A 15459-nucleotide genomic window follows, 5' to 3' on the forward strand; every position below is an offset into this window, starting at 1 on the left:
TGGGGAGTGGCAGGAGTTAAAATCTCAGCTTTCTGCCTGAAATGATGAGAGGTAAATGCTCAACAAGTCACGTGTTGTCTTTTTTAAGCAAGAGGGGTACCCTGAGCCCAGATGCTCCTGGTCCCACCGCTGCACCATCAGATTTTGCCTTTCAGCTGATGGTGGCTTTTTGCCCCCCTCTGAACACTCTTCTGCTTACAAACCCTTTTGCTCTTTATAGGAGTTTTGCTTCTCACCTGAAGTGGCCTGGAAGAGGAGGAGGAAGACAGCGAAGAGCAGGTAGAGGATCTTCATGGCTGTCAGCTGCTTGTGGATTGTGAGGTCCTGCAGAGCACCTGAAGGCCCAGTGGTGGCTGTAGCTGGCTTGAGCAAGGGCTGGGACAGACACCCGGTACTTATAGGGCCCTTGGGGTCGTGCAAGTGTGACAAGTCAATGAGTAACTGCCATGAACTTTCTGGAGAACTAGACCCCTTATCACAGGTGGCAGTGAATGTGTTGCAATCCCCCAAGGGTGAATTTCCACCCCATGGGTCAGTTATATAATCTGACTATCAGCCAAGCCTGACTGAGCTGCACCAATTTTCATGGCTTTTGGAAACCTCTTCCCAACACAGGCACCAGGATGGGTCAGGGGGACTTGGAAGTCATAGAATCACAGAATCACAGAATCACAGAATGATGAAGTTGGAAGAGACCTTTAAGATCATCGAGTCCAACCTATGCCCTAATGTCTCAACTAGACTATAGCACCAAGTGCCATGTCCAGTCTTTTTTTAAACACACCCAGAATGGTGATTCTATCACCTCCCTGGGAAGAGCATTCCAGCACTTTATTATTCTTTCAGTGAAAAATTTCTTCCTAATATCCAACCTATACCTTCCCTGACATAGCTTGACCATTGGAGTGGAGACCCAGCTTTGACCCTGGGTTTGTCACTCGCTGGCAGTTCATGTAACATTTTGTCTCCGTCTCCCCATCCCTGTAGCCAGGTGGATGATGTCAAAGGCAGAGGAAAGCATTGGGAAAGACTTGAGGTGATGCAACTGTTCTCTGTCACTTTTTGGGCAGGTCTCAGGACAACCTCACCCACTGCAGGGGGCTGACACAAAGCTCTCCCCCTCCTTCACTCCTCACTTGTATCACAGAATCACAGAACAGTTTGGGTTGGAAGGGACCCTAAAAATCATCTCATTCCAACACCTCTGCCATGAGCAGGAACATTTTTACTGGAACAGGTTGCTCCAAGCCCCATTCAGCCTGGCATTTCATCCCACATCATTGCCACTGCTCTACCTTCAGCCTTAGGGGGCAAATTCTGACCTCATTGCATTCAGTTTGTTTGTCCAGATAAAAAACCGCAGGAGTTAAGAGTTCTACATTCACTAAAAATATAATTTCCTTTAAAGGAAATAAACTACTTCATATACATGCACAAGTTTGTGATGCAATGCCAACTATTTCCCCTCTTATTGCCCTGAAAGGTCGGGAGAATGTGCTGATTCCACAAGAATTGTGTCTGACACAATGCTTTGAAGGGCAGCATCTTCTGGGGCTTCACTTCAGAGCATGATCCCTGTGGCTGTACATTTTCTTAGAAGGAGATCAATGCAGGGAAGGTTCTTCTTCACAAAATCCTGGGCTAATAAACAGCTTAAACACTGTCACAGCCCAAGTGTTCCTGCAGTTCCTACCTCTGACATTCTGGTTCAGTGGTTTGCTTCCTTATTACCTCATTCATTATATTTAACTCGGAGTTAATGGCATTTTTGTTCCAAGAATTGTTAGAAGGATGAAAACATTACCGAGGTTTATGTTTAATTTGCACAGTAATGGGCCAGATCAAGCAGCTGAGAGAGAGGCAACAAAGTGAGTTTATGCAGCAAAGACCAGCAAGATAAACACTGATTTCCCTCTTCCACTCATAAAATCTAATTAACCAAGAAATGCCAAGTGCTCCTTTTTTGTCCCTCTTTTTTTTTGTACCCTTGCCTTAAAAATGATCTTTTCCTTTGCCAGCAACTCTTCAGCTTTCCCCATTTCTAATGGAGAAGAAATTTAATTTGCCACCCCTCTCTTTTCTCTTTAGTGGGATACAGAGGGGCAAATGCCTGACCTGCAAAACCAGCATGAATAAACCAAAAAATAAACCCCCCCTTTTTTTTTTTTTCTCAAGACCCTTTGAAATGTGAATTCCTCTCACCTGTCTTTCACACAGACAGAACAGTGTGGGAATGTTGTGCAAATGGAAGCACTTATCCATAAGACATCCAAGTTGGGGAGGAGGAGTGTTTTTCCCAAATAAAATCAGAGTGTGTCACTGGGGAAGGCTGTAATTACTTTTTGTTATTTGAAAAAGCTCCACTCACTTCCATGGCTTTATTTTCCCTCCTGTGGAACAGAGTCAATCTATTATTAAAGTTAAATTATATAATTTCATTGATATGGATTGCCACAGCACTCAGATTTTGCTGAACAGATTTTGCAGAAGGAAAACAGCCCTCTAGGCAACAGAGAAGAAGATTTTTGCAATGAGGGTGGCAAAACCCTGGCACAGGTTGCCCAGGGAGGGAGGTGGTGGATGTCTCTGGAAACAACCAAAGATGGGGCTTGGAACAATCTGGCCCAGGGGAAGGTGTCCCTGCCCATGGCAGGGGGTTGAAATGAGATGGGCTTTAAGGTCCTTTCCAACCCAAACTCTTCAAGGATTCCATGATTCTATGGAAGTGACCAACTCTTTGAGCCCTGCTAGCACAGGCAACCTGAAAATGTCACTCAGAGCAAGAGGAAAATTCCATGACTTTGAGTGCTAACAAAAACAAAGACAGGAGCAAACTGGTTTGCTTAAAACCAGGCAAAACTCGTATAAAACAGGCAAGGAGCAGAACAATTCGTGCAGCACAGCAGTGACCTGAGGCTGGAACGTGGAAGTGTGTGCATGGAACTCTATCCCACAGTACCCAGGGCCAGGATGAAGTCCTGGAGATCTCTGTTGAACATTAACTCCCACACAAGAGCTGGGAGTTCAAGGAGCTGCAAGTACCTCTCCCAGAGAAATCCAGCTCTCTAAGCAAAGAGGAGCTGGGGGGACTTTGCAATTCAATTTTCCTGAATTTTGCCCCAGCAGCTCCTTTCCAAAGATGATACTACAAGGAAAATCTGAAATGTTGAGTGGGGAAAACCTTTGAAAACAGCTTTTCAAGCTGATTTTTCAGTCTTCTGCAAAACGGGGTTTTTTCTTCTCTTGTTCCCTCCTTGGGTAACAAACTGCCCCCATAATAATTCACAGCAAGCACCATACATGATATTATATAGGAGGGGGGGTTTGCCTCAGTGTTTTCTCTTAAGTGTGACTCATCAGCTAATGGCAAATGAAAAGTCTAAAAACTACTATGCTTTTGAGAAACTTTGTTTAAAACAGGGTAAAAGTATTTGGATGGTGGCAAAACTTCCTTTTACCATTGTAAATATAAATATGCCTTAAAATCTCGTAGGCACAGGGTTATTTAAGAAATCATGTGCTTATGTTCCATTAAAACTAAATGCATGTTAAAACATAATCTGGTATTCTCCTGGCTTTCCTAATGATAGCACAAATCATTATTATTGAATCATGAAAAGATTTGGGTTGGAAGGGACCTTAAAAATCACCCAGTTCCACCTTTGCCATGGGCAGGAACACCTTCCACTACCCCAGGTTGCTCCACCTGGAACAGCCTGCTCTAATGGAAGGTGGAACATCCTTGGAACTGTTCAAAACCAGGCTGGATCAGACTTTGAGGAACCTAGAGCAATGGAAGGTCTCCCTGCCCATTGCAGAGGGTTGAAACTGGATTATCTTTAAGCTCCCTTCCAGCCCAAACCATTCTGTGATTCCATGTTTCTACCCTTCGACATCATCCTGCTAAGGGCATGTGGAAGAGCTTTTACAGTGACTTCTGTGAGCCAGAGAGAAGTTTGAGAAGAAGATCCATGTTTACCCCGAAGGAATTTTCTACCAAGGTCATTGATGTAGAAACCAAGAAAGAAAGAAGGATAAAGAAGAGAAACTTGCAACTGCCTATTCCAATGTCCACTTTGTCTTTTGTGATCAATGAGTAAAATGAAAACTTATGAGTTTTGTAAGAATGTATAAAAAGTGTGCATGCTATAATAAAATCAGTTTGAAGCCTTCTGAAAATGGAGTGTGCTGCTTTGTATTGTCTCTGTCTCAACTATGACAAGGGCACAATGAGAATAGGAAAATGAGGGCCAAGGTTGCTTTGTCCACGAAAATTTACCAGTGGACATCCTCTAATGGATGCATTTGGCTTTCACACACAATATTCCTACACATCAATTGTCATTAGAGTGGTTTGTGCCATTTCCCATGGGCTAAATAGGTGCACAGGGCAGGTTTCACCTCTGTTTCTCCATCAGTCCTCACTGCGCTTGGCAACAACCACAAAGGTCTCTTATTAAAGAAATATCCTAAAATTTTCAGATGAGGAGAAATACAGCTGCTGAGTTAATGAATCCTGGTGTGTGAGACATTGGCTGGAGTCACTGAAAGGGCACAAGGGGAGGCCCCTGTACATTTCAGGTTCAGGGATGTTGCTGTGCTGAGGTCTGGGAGCCTGGTCAATCATTACCTGCCCTTGGCTGCTTCAATCTCAGCTGCTTGTGCCCTCCTGCTGCAATCCAGACACTGAGTCAACATTAAACAGAAATTCAGATGACAGCTGGGAGAATGTACAGTCCTCTGTGCCTCTCAGCTGAAGGGGAATTCCTCTGTGGAGGGGAGGGTGAGAAGGAATAATAATGAGTTTTTGAGAGGAAGGAGGAAGGCAGGATCTCCTTTAGGCTGTGGAGAAAAGATTGGTGCTTCTCTGGTCCTGATGAGGAATTCCTTGATCTGTCACACAGCCCTAGTGCTGATGCTTTTCCTGAAAAATACTGAGACTTCTGTGTGGATGGTATTCTACAGAATAACACAGAAGCCTTAATTTTAAAGAGTTATAGTACAGTTGATGACAAGCTAAAACGCCAGAACTGTCTTTATTAGACAGTGAGCAGGGTCTAAATGCTTCCCTCTGTGCATCATTTAAATGTCTACTTCTGTGGTGGCATCATTTAAATGTCTACTCCTGTGGTGTATTTGATAGTTTCTGTTGCCTTTGGCATCATCATCATAATCGTCATCATCATCAAAAACAGAATCATGAAACTCCACTTGTTCTTGTTTGCCACCATGATATTTTATGAAAAATCCCTTTGCCAAGATTTCTTCTCCTGGGAAGGTGGGAAGCTTCAGCTTCTCCCTGTTTTGCTGCTATGGAATTGGAGATTTGTTGTGATTTGGAGAATTGTTTACCCAGCATGTAAATTGTTTTTAATCAAGGACCAATCACAGCCAGCTGAATCTCTGAGTCTGTCGCAGGTTTTTATTATCATTCTTGTCTAGTCTTCTGATGTATCCTTTCTCTTTCTTTAGTATTGTTTTAGTATATAATTTCTTATAACATAATATCATATCATATCATATCATAATCAGTGTTCTGAGAACATGGAGTCAAATTCTCATCTCTCACCTTGTCCTGGGGACCCCTCACAACACCACAACACTTTTTAGGTAGGAAGCTGCTAATGCTGCAGCCACAAGAATTGGATTAATATAAATTTATATCTGTAATCAGTCAGGTCAGCATGACGTTGACCTTCTGCTTGTTCTCATCTGTAGTAGACAACTCCCTTGTGCCTGCTACATCCAAGATCACATTGCAATTTATTGAGCTGCAGCTAATTCAGGCAGCAGAGTGTGAGCAGTGATTCAGGATGTGACCACGGAAAACTCATCATCAGCAATATTCAATTATTAGAACAGCCCTGGCAGTTTTGTCCTCGGCTAGCCCTGTGCCAAAAATTCCTGGGCTGTTTCAATGATTAGTCCTGGCTAGGAACAATTCCAGCAGGCACCTGGTGTGGTCATCTTGCACTGGAAGCCAAGAATTGCACAATATGGGTATGGTCAAATGATGTCATCTCAGAACCCAGAGAAGGGCACTGTTATGAGTCCAGAAGGTTTCCAGACTGTATTTGCAGCTAATCATATTATAATTATTACATAATGCAATCGACAGAATGAGAGGACACAGTCTTAAGCTGCACCAAGGGAAATATTTACTGATATTAGGAAAAGGTTTTTAACAGAAAGAATGATAAAGTTCGGGAATGTTCTGCCCAGGGATGTGGTGGAGTCACCATCCCTGGATGTGTTTAACAAAGATTGGATGTGGCCCTTGGTGCCATGGTTTAGTTGAGTTGTTAGAGCATGGGTAGGACTTGATGATCTTGAAGGTCTCTTCCAACACAATGATTCTGTAATTCTGTAAATTATTCATGTTTGTCTGGTTTGGCACCAGCTGCAAATGAGCCTTTTATAAGATGCTTCATCAATTGTCCTTCTCCCCTTCCTCATGGTTGAGTTGTCTTGAATTCCTCTGTCCTGCTGCTAGCAATCTTTCTTCTGCTATAAATGACAACTAATAACAATAATTTTTTTTGAGATCTAAATATCTGTCTTCTGCACAGGTCAATGTCCTGATCAAAGTTTGGAATTGCACAGAGTTTCATTCCTGTCTCTGCTTGGATGCCACTGTCTCCAAGAGAAATCACAGTGATTATGGATGTGTAAATCTCGCTCTGAGTCAACCACTGCAGATCTCCACTTGTACAGATGGCACACAGTGAGCGATAACACTAAAAGAAAAGGTATCACTAATCTAACAAAAAAGTTTGACCATTCAGTTATAAAAGATGTCTTGAAATATCGTATCAAGGATAGTTTGGGTTGGAAGGACCTTAAAGAACATCCAGTTCCACCTCCTGCCATGGGCAGGGACACCTTCCACTTTTCCTGGTTGCTCCATGCCCCATCCAACCTGGCCTTTGACACTTTTGAAGAACAGAGAAAACCAGCTGGAGGAGTCACCCAAAATAATTGGATACTTTGATTTACTCAGTTACCTCATTTCTAGCCCTCTGTAAAGCAGCCCACAGCTTCAAAGGTCAACATCAGGGACAAAACCCAGTTGTGCAAGCCATGACATCATCAAGCACGTCACCAATTTCCAATGAGCCAATCAGGGCATTGTGTAATGCAGGGGCCAGAGCTGGGAGTGGAGTTTGCTTTCTCCCACCCAATGGGCCACATCTGCTGGGGATGAGAAGTGGCAGTGCCTGGCTCTTCACTTGTTCCTACATCACCCAGTTGTTTGCTTCCCATGTTCTAGTTTAAATTCGAGTTAATGTTTTTTCTTACACTTTTCTCCCTGAAATTAATTTTTCCTAGAACTATACCATTTGTTGTTTGAAAGCACTTTTTAGGCTATAATATTTCTTAGGAGTCATAGAGACAGGACTCTGAGCATTTCCTTGATATCTGATATCCTTTAAATATCTCCTTGAGATAAGCATAAGGGTGGTGAGGCCCTGGCACAGGGTGCCCAGAAAAGCTGTGGCTGCCCCTGGATCTCTGGAAGTGTCCAAGGCCAGGTTGGACAGGGCTTGGAGCAACCTGGGATAGCGGAAGGTGTCCCTGCCCATGGCACAGGATGGAACTGGATGATCTTTAAGGTCCCATCCAACACAAAAGTTCCATTCTGTGGTCTATCTGGGAGCACCACATAAATATACTTTCTGCCTCTCCTTTCATTTAATCTCTTTTATTTCATCTCTCTACTCACAGATATTTTTCCCCACCATGCTGGTCTCCATGCTCCAATTTCAGTTGGGAGGATTTCAGGGCAGACATTGCAGCAGCTGTACAGTTCCAGCATGGAAAAATCCCTTAAAATGCAGGGAAGTCACAGAGTTGTTAATTTTTTAACTTCCTCACAGACATGTTGACATGGCATAAACCGTCCTGACTCTCATCTGCTGAAGTTTACAAAATGTTTGAGATTATTTCAATGACCCCAAGCCCCCTCTGCACGGAGGTCTCCACAGACCCACGCAGGGCCAATATTTCCTGCTCCCCTGTGCATGAATTTCCTGGGAAACCACGTCTTGAGCAGCAGCACCTCACCCCCTCCTTCACGGATGGGATTCCCCCTGGGTAATGAGCCACACACTTCTAGGAAACTTTGGAAAGGCCAAGATTTCCTAGCAGTGTTAAGGGCTTCATGTCTCAAGTCATCTGCACATTTTCACTCCCACGCCTTTGCTGGGGGGATAAAATAAAGTTTAACCCATCTTTTACTCCATCTCCAGCCCTCCAGAGGGGCAGTGAGGTTGAGTTTGTGGGTGTGGGTGCAAAGGTCCTTTCCAGCCCAAACCATTCTGTGATTTTGGGGCAACAAATGTGGCTGGCCACATCCGTACTGTTAAATTCCTTCAGCTTCAGGAACAGATGTCTGGATTAAAACTATCCACAGGAAGTGGTTCCTAACCCACACCAGCGCCCCTATACAGTTGTTCTGGGCCCAAACTGAGCCAGTTTAGCCAATATTACAGAGCCAGGCCCTGTACCTCTGTCCCTACACTGCTTTAATGCCAGCATGGACATGGTGCTGCTCCAGGACATTTTGAGATGCATGTTCTCACAGGAGAGGGTAGACAGAGCTTTTCCTTCCCTCCCTCCCCTCCACTCACTCCTCCTGCCCCAGGACACTCAGCAGTTTTTCTGTTACATTATTTGGACCCAAGCTGTTGCAATCACACCATAAGTAAGTGAAATCTCTGGCTTTTACCCTAAAATTTAATTGGCCTTTCAGATTACAGCAGTTCTGTATTTAATCAGCCATTTCCACCATGTAAAGGATAAAGGTCTTGTGGAGTGATTTAGTTGCAAGAACAGTTTTGGTTACAGGAATATGATATAAAATCTCAGAAGGAAGGAAGGAAGGAAGGAAGGAAGGAAGGAAGGAAGGAAGGAAGGAAGGAAGGAAGGAAGGAAGGAAGGAAGGAAGGAAGGAAGGAAGGAAGGAAGGAAGGAAGGAAGGAAGGAAGGAAGGAAGGAAGGAAGGAAGGAAGGAAGGAAGGAAGGAAGGAAGGAGCAAGCCAAGCATTGGATCAAATCCTGTTTGCAGACAGCTCCTTACATAAGGGACAGTTCTTACATAAGGGACAAAATCCCAAGGGAAAACTCAGGGAAAGGAAAGAAATTTGGTTGATTTTCCATGCTCAAAAGTCTTAGAGCTATATTATTTCTCTATCAGCCTTGGAGATGGGGAGTGATATGCTCAGGAAGGCCATCTGCTCCAGCCTCATCTTGCCTTTTTTTCCTTGGCAAAAATTCCCACCATGACCTTTGCACTGCAAATATAAGGCACAAAAAGTGTCTAACACACTTTTGGGGCTTTGAAAAGCAAATGGACTGTGATAGAGCAGGGAATGAAATTAGAATGGTGGGTACTGATGAGCTCTGGCTTGCATTCATTTAGACATTTATTCATTTTTAAAATCTACTCTTGATTACATCTCACTGCCAGCATTGGTGTCTGCTTACAAGGGTGGTCCCTGTGCTTTGTCCAGGTTTTCTTGGAATTTGTTCTAATATTCACCCAGTTTCTAAGACAACAAACTGGAAATCATTCATGAGTACATTCTGGGTCTGCACCTGGCAAAACAGCTGAAAAACTAGAAAAAAAGAGTTTACAAGAAATTAATTATGAACTAAAGTCTGAAATCTGATGGCAAAGAAGCTTGATGATTTTCAGGCTTGGGTATTGCAACAGAGATAGAGATAAGAAATTGCTTTGAGCCTTTTTTTATTGTTGTTTTTCCATGAAATAAATCCAAGGAAATATTTCTCTCTGAAGATTCTTAGCTGATAATCCATCCCATACTGGTTTATGGCCTGATTTTAAAGATATCAGTGTACAAACTGAAAACCCTTCTGCCTCCTGATTGCAGAGAAAGATAAATATCAACCACACGCTGTCAACAAAATGTACATTGGGAAATAAATTACCCAGTGTCACAACCTGGGTTATTTTCCCCTAAATCCATTACCCCCAAGTACTTCTGTTATATATTTTCCCACTTGGTCCATTTTATGAAGTTCCCTGCTGTCAATGGGGCTTTTAAATAGCTGGAATAAAATTGCCAAAACCCTACTCTTAGGGGTTTTTTTCCATGCCATTGCTGAAGATATTTATAAAAATTCATCCCCACATGGAAGACTGAGCAATCACAGCCCTGACACCCCCATCCTGCTGCACACTAAGGCAGGAGTGAGATGTAGATGTAAACAGGGAATGGATGACAGCACCAGGGACAGGCTTGGCCAGAGGAAATGGGAGACACAAAATCTGTTAGAATCACAGAATTACTGAATTATTTAGGTTGGAAAAGATGTCCCAGACCACCGAGTCTAACCAGTGACCTATCCCCACCTTGTCAGAGCACTGAGTGCCATGTCCAGTAATTCCATGGACACTTCCAGGGATGGAAACTCCACCACCTCCCTGGGCAGCCCATCCCAACTCCTGCGCATCCGTTCCATGAAGAAATTCCTCCTGGTGTCTAAATGTTAATAGGTTCCTCCATCAGTTCTCCATCAGTCTCTTCATTGATTGGTTCAAGTGCTGAGGGAATAGAGGCTAAAGATCTCTCTTTTGGCATGAAATTATCCTCTCTCCACAAACAGGAGGACCTATAAGTTGCCCAGAGAGGAGGTAGAATCTCCCTCACTAGAGATATTCCAGAATTGTCTGGACACAATCCTGAGCAATGTCTTCTAGGATGAGCCTGCTGGAGCAGGAAGGTTGGGCCAAATGACCTCCAGTGGTGCCTTCCAACCTTTTCCATTCTGTGTTTCTGTGGTCTTTACCCATAGGAAGGTGCAGCAGACCAAACCCAACCTTTCCTTGGTCACTCACAGGGAGATGTGGCCTTGTCCTCAACTTGGACACTGAGACTTGAACCAACAGGGTGGAGAGAAATGAAAACAAAACTTCAGCTTCCAAAACAGTCATGGGATCATTCTAGAAGGAAGCCTGGTGACACAAGAGTGACCCTGTTGCTTATACAGACATAAAAAAAAAGCAAAAGAAAACAAACCAACCTTGCTGCCTAACAAAATATACTTCAACTTTCTACAGAAAAACATTTCCACCGGACACAAAAAGTCCAGAATTGAACCCAATCTCTCACTGTGTGGAGTGCCCGCTTCAGGTTTCACATCCTCCTCTGGTCAAGCTATTTCTAAGACAATATTCAGAGTAAACAACTTTGTGTAACAGACCTCGATAGGACTGATCATAATTCTCTGAGAACTGGATTTTCACTGGAAAATAAAGTTATATAGGAAAGAGGACTTGTTACAGGAATTTACAGCAATATGGAATATTTTAAGCTTTTCCCCCTCACATTTCCCATTTGATATGGCCTCAAAGATTTCCTTGTTTATGCAAGACAGAGTATTTTAACTGGAAACATTTGGAGAGTCTCAAAATTATTAAATTATCTTGGTTATTAAGTAGCTTGTGACAACTTTCCTTGAATGGGAGACACAAAGTTCTACTCTCTGCTAAAGTGTCCCTTTGATTAAATCTCATCACCAGGCTCTTCATAGAATCATCAAAAGGTTTGTGTTGAAAGGGGACCTTGAAGATCCTCCTGTTCCAACCCCTCTGTCATGGGCAGGGACACCTTCCCTAGATTGTGACTCAAAATGCTCCTGCTTAAAAGGAAAAAAAAGGCTTTCAGAAATCTTAAGAGTTTGGCCCTTTGAAAAGTGAGAATAGTTGTGAACTCAGCATTTTTTATGAAATGTAAAACTGTTCCCATTGCCTGCAGTGAAAATACTTTTGATGAGAAGTCTACAAGAATAATGCTTCCTACCAAATATCCTTTCAAGAGAATGCCAGTTGTCCCAACAACAGCATCTTGAAAATTGTGCTATCTGGGGCTTTTTCATCTGTGGAAGATTTACAAAACGAAATGCCTGAGTTTCTTTCCATTCTGAGAAGTCAAAGAGACAGAAAATCACATTATGGAGACAGAGCCATAAGGACAAGGACATTTGGTTTAATGATCTTGGTGGTCTTTTCCAACCTCGATGATTCTGTGACATTGAAAGCAGTGAGGCAGCGACATCTTGAGGAAATCCCTGCTCACTCAACCCTTTGGTGGCACTCCAGGAGTTGTGGAATAAGGGATCTTAGGTTCTTGTCTTTCTTATTGATCCATTGTCTTATCTCAGTATTTCTCCTGTTAATATATTTTTTAATTCACCTTGAAAGAGCCCTTAAAGGAATTCAACTACTTTTTATGAATAATGACTCATATAAGGTCCTTCAAGCCTTTTTTCCAGCCTTCCATCCCCTCTGTCCATCTCACCATGGAGAATCAAGAGAAGACTAAGAAGAGAGTTAAGGATCCTGATGACCAGTCCTGATGGCTCAGCTTAGGCTCCCCACTGCCAGATGTTTCAACAGAATCAACAAAAAAACTCACTGACACAGTGAAGCAAATTCAGTGAGCGCCATCAAGGTGGTGGGGAAGTTGGATATGAGGGATGTGGAGAGAGATGGGGAGAAATTGGCATTATTCCATCTGAGGAAGAACATACTAAAGGATTTTAACCCCCCTAACAGTTCCTTGCCTTTCCAAAGGGATTTTGGGACCAGAAGAATTGATATCCAGACACGAAGCCAGATCTGAGGTCCCCTCTATTCCTATCAGCTTTTCAAACATAGAGAAAGGGAAAGCTGAAGTGATACTTTGAAGAAACTTTTAACACTCATCCAGCAAGGAAAGACCACTCTGCCATGGTCATCCACTGCCCTTCTGAAGGGATTTGGGATACAGAGTTATGGAGTGGGAGGGCAAAAGGGAGCATCTGGGAGATGCAAGGGGACATGACCCCGGTGTGATTTGAACACACAGCCTTCTGATCTGGAGTCAGACGCGCTACCATTGTGCCACGAGGTCAGGGTGGAGCCCTTCATACTCAAATATCATTGTGCAATGTGGGGCATTCTTTGAGGGAACGGGAGTTTTACTTCACCTGGCAGAGGAGTGGCACCATTGTTGCCTGCCTTGCCTTGCAAAGCAAAATATTCTAGGTATTTAGAATATCTAAATGAGATGCTGAAGAGGAAGAAGGCTAAAAATGGCCCCTGCCCAGAGCAGCCCTGCAGAGCTTCTCCCAGGAGACACACTCCTGGATGTGGTGTCTCCAGAAGGACAGGAAAAAGGGTGGCCCAGTGTTGGAACCCTGGTTACTAAGGATTCTAGACTTTCTGTGCTGTCAGGCACTGATCCCCAAGAGAACACTGCATTTGACCTGAAGCTGTGGAGAAAGCTTCCAAAATTTCCATAGAACTGGGATTATGGGTGTGGACTTTGAATAGAAGAGTGTAATATCACATAGTAGAAAACTTAGAGTTTAAAGTCCTAGAATATAGTAATATATATGAAACAAAATAGAAGTTTTAGAGCAGAAGCTAGTCCTTCTTCTTCACCTTCTTCTTTTTAAGTTTGAGTAGTATTGTGTAATTGATTTTAAAAATTCCCATTGCAAGCCAAAAGTAGTTAGTTATAAAATATAAATAAAAATAAAAATAATTTGTGTCATTTCTTAATTAAACAGTTATCCTTAAAAAAACCTTATATAGGGAGAGATACAACTCCATTTTTATTTTGTTAAAATAAAATACTGTAGAACTCACAGTTTGTAAAACTATAATATAGATAAGAACTAATAAACATCTGAGTCCAAACATGAAATTCCATCTCACTCATTTAAGCCCAGCGTTAACAAAAAAAAGACAAAAACTCCACAGCTCAGCACCTCCCTGGGGACTGAAACCCCATTCACCTGGAAGATGTATGAATATCAAACCCATAATTCACAGGGAACAGGCCATAACCAAAGTGCAGGACAAAGCAGGGAGGTGTGGTGGGTGAGTAGGTGTCTGCTGCACTTTGCCTCATGAGGAAGCTGAAGGGAGGGAAGGCTTTCTCTGAAAAGAGGAAAGAGCTTCACAACTGCAGACTCAGTCGCTCCTGGGGGATCTGGACTTACCTCCACGTGATATTTCCCTGGAACACCAGTGTGGGCTGGTACAGTCAATCAGGGGACTCCTGGAGTGTTTAAGGACAATGGTTCAGTGTAATATGATGGAAATAGAGAGAGGTTTCTGATGAACACCATGATGAGTTTTTCTCAAGAAAAAAGTAAAAAAGAAGAGTCTGGTCCATCCCACCTCAGAGGCCAGGTGAGAATATTCCTGAAATGAAGGAAAAATGTGATGATGGCTGGAGACAGGGACCATGGACTTCCCAAAGGCAGAACACTCTGGGATGATACAATTCCTTCCTTGATGGCCAAATGGACACTGAGGAACATCATTTATCTTGACTTTGGTTTCACCTCTGACAAGGTCTCCCAGATGTGTCCCTGCAGCAGGACACGCACACAGAGCAGCTGAGCTCAATCCAAAGGCAAAGCAAAGGGCCAGGACCAGGCACTGAGCAGGTTGGGGTCAGGGGCTGGGGGTCCAGGGGACCCTTCACTGCTGGATGCTGAACTGGGTGTGCTTTGGGGTCTCTGTGGTAGGAGCAGAGGTGTTCCACACAAGGAAGGACACGGCCAGCCTGGCAGGGACATGGGGGTGACCAGGGGACAGGGCCAGTGGCGCAATGGACAACGCGCCTGACTACGGATCAGGAGATTGCAGGTTCGACTCCTGCCTGGCTCAACACTTTTAGCCCAGGCAAATTCCTCCTGCTCCCTTCTCTCTGAGCACCTTCCTTCTCCCGACCATCATCCATCCTCCCTCAAGCTCCTCATGTCCTGTCCCACACTCCAAAAGGAGCAGGGATGGAGCCCACACCAGAGCCAGGGACACCACAGCAAATCCCACAGCAAAATGCAGGTGCCTCCTGGCAATGCAGGTGCCTCCAGAACTGCTGTCCCACAGCCAGGACAGAGCCAGCACTCCCAGGATGTCCTGGCACCTCATGTGCCCTGGTAACAAGCCCCTTCCAAGGCTCACACTGGTCCTGCTGCCCTTTGTCAGTGCCTTGACAAATTCTGCTCTGGGAGCAGTGCCCTGCTCACAGCTTTGATGTCACAAAATGATGTTCCTGTGATGGTGATATTGGAGAGATGGGAGAAAAAGCCTGGAAGGTTAAGGACCTCAGGAAGACAGCTGTCCCTTGTCACCTCCATCACCAGCTTCAGGGTGATCCAGGCAGGGCTTGAACCTGCAGACTCCTGATCCATAGTTGGATGTGTTCATTGAGAAACTGGTCCCAGCCTCTGATCCCACCTGCTGTCCTCACTTCAGGAACACCTGGATTTATTGGTGGTTAAAGGGAAGTGGCAGGATCTCACCTTGCTCCCACCTGCCCATTCCATTCAGCTTTGTCCTCCTCACCTGTGGTACCCCCGGTTCCACCACCCAGGAGAAGAGGTGCCTGTACTGAGCTCCAGGCTCAGCTCAGCTGCTCTAGAGGGTTGGAGGGC

General features: G+C 44.0%; 2 non-coding genes across 2 annotated transcripts; one reads left to right on the top strand and one right to left on the bottom strand.

The window, feature by feature from the left end:
- Positions 1-12845: 12845 nt before the first annotated feature.
- TRNAW-CCA (transfer RNA tryptophan (anticodon CCA)) lies at positions 12846-12917 on the bottom strand. The gene has a single exon. It is a non-coding gene; the product is annotated as a tRNA-Trp (tRNA).
- A 1699-nt stretch (positions 12918-14616) lies between these two features.
- Positions 14617-14689, top strand: TRNAR-ACG (transfer RNA arginine (anticodon ACG)). The gene has a single exon. It is a non-coding gene; the product is annotated as a tRNA-Arg (tRNA).
- Positions 14690-15459: the final 770 nt, after the last annotated feature.

The sequence above is a fragment of the Melospiza melodia genome, chromosome 3 (assembly GCF_035770615.1).
Source record: "Melospiza melodia melodia isolate bMelMel2 chromosome 3, bMelMel2.pri, whole genome shotgun sequence".
NCBI classification, from domain to species: Eukaryota; Metazoa; Chordata; class Aves; order Passeriformes; family Passerellidae; genus Melospiza; species Melospiza melodia.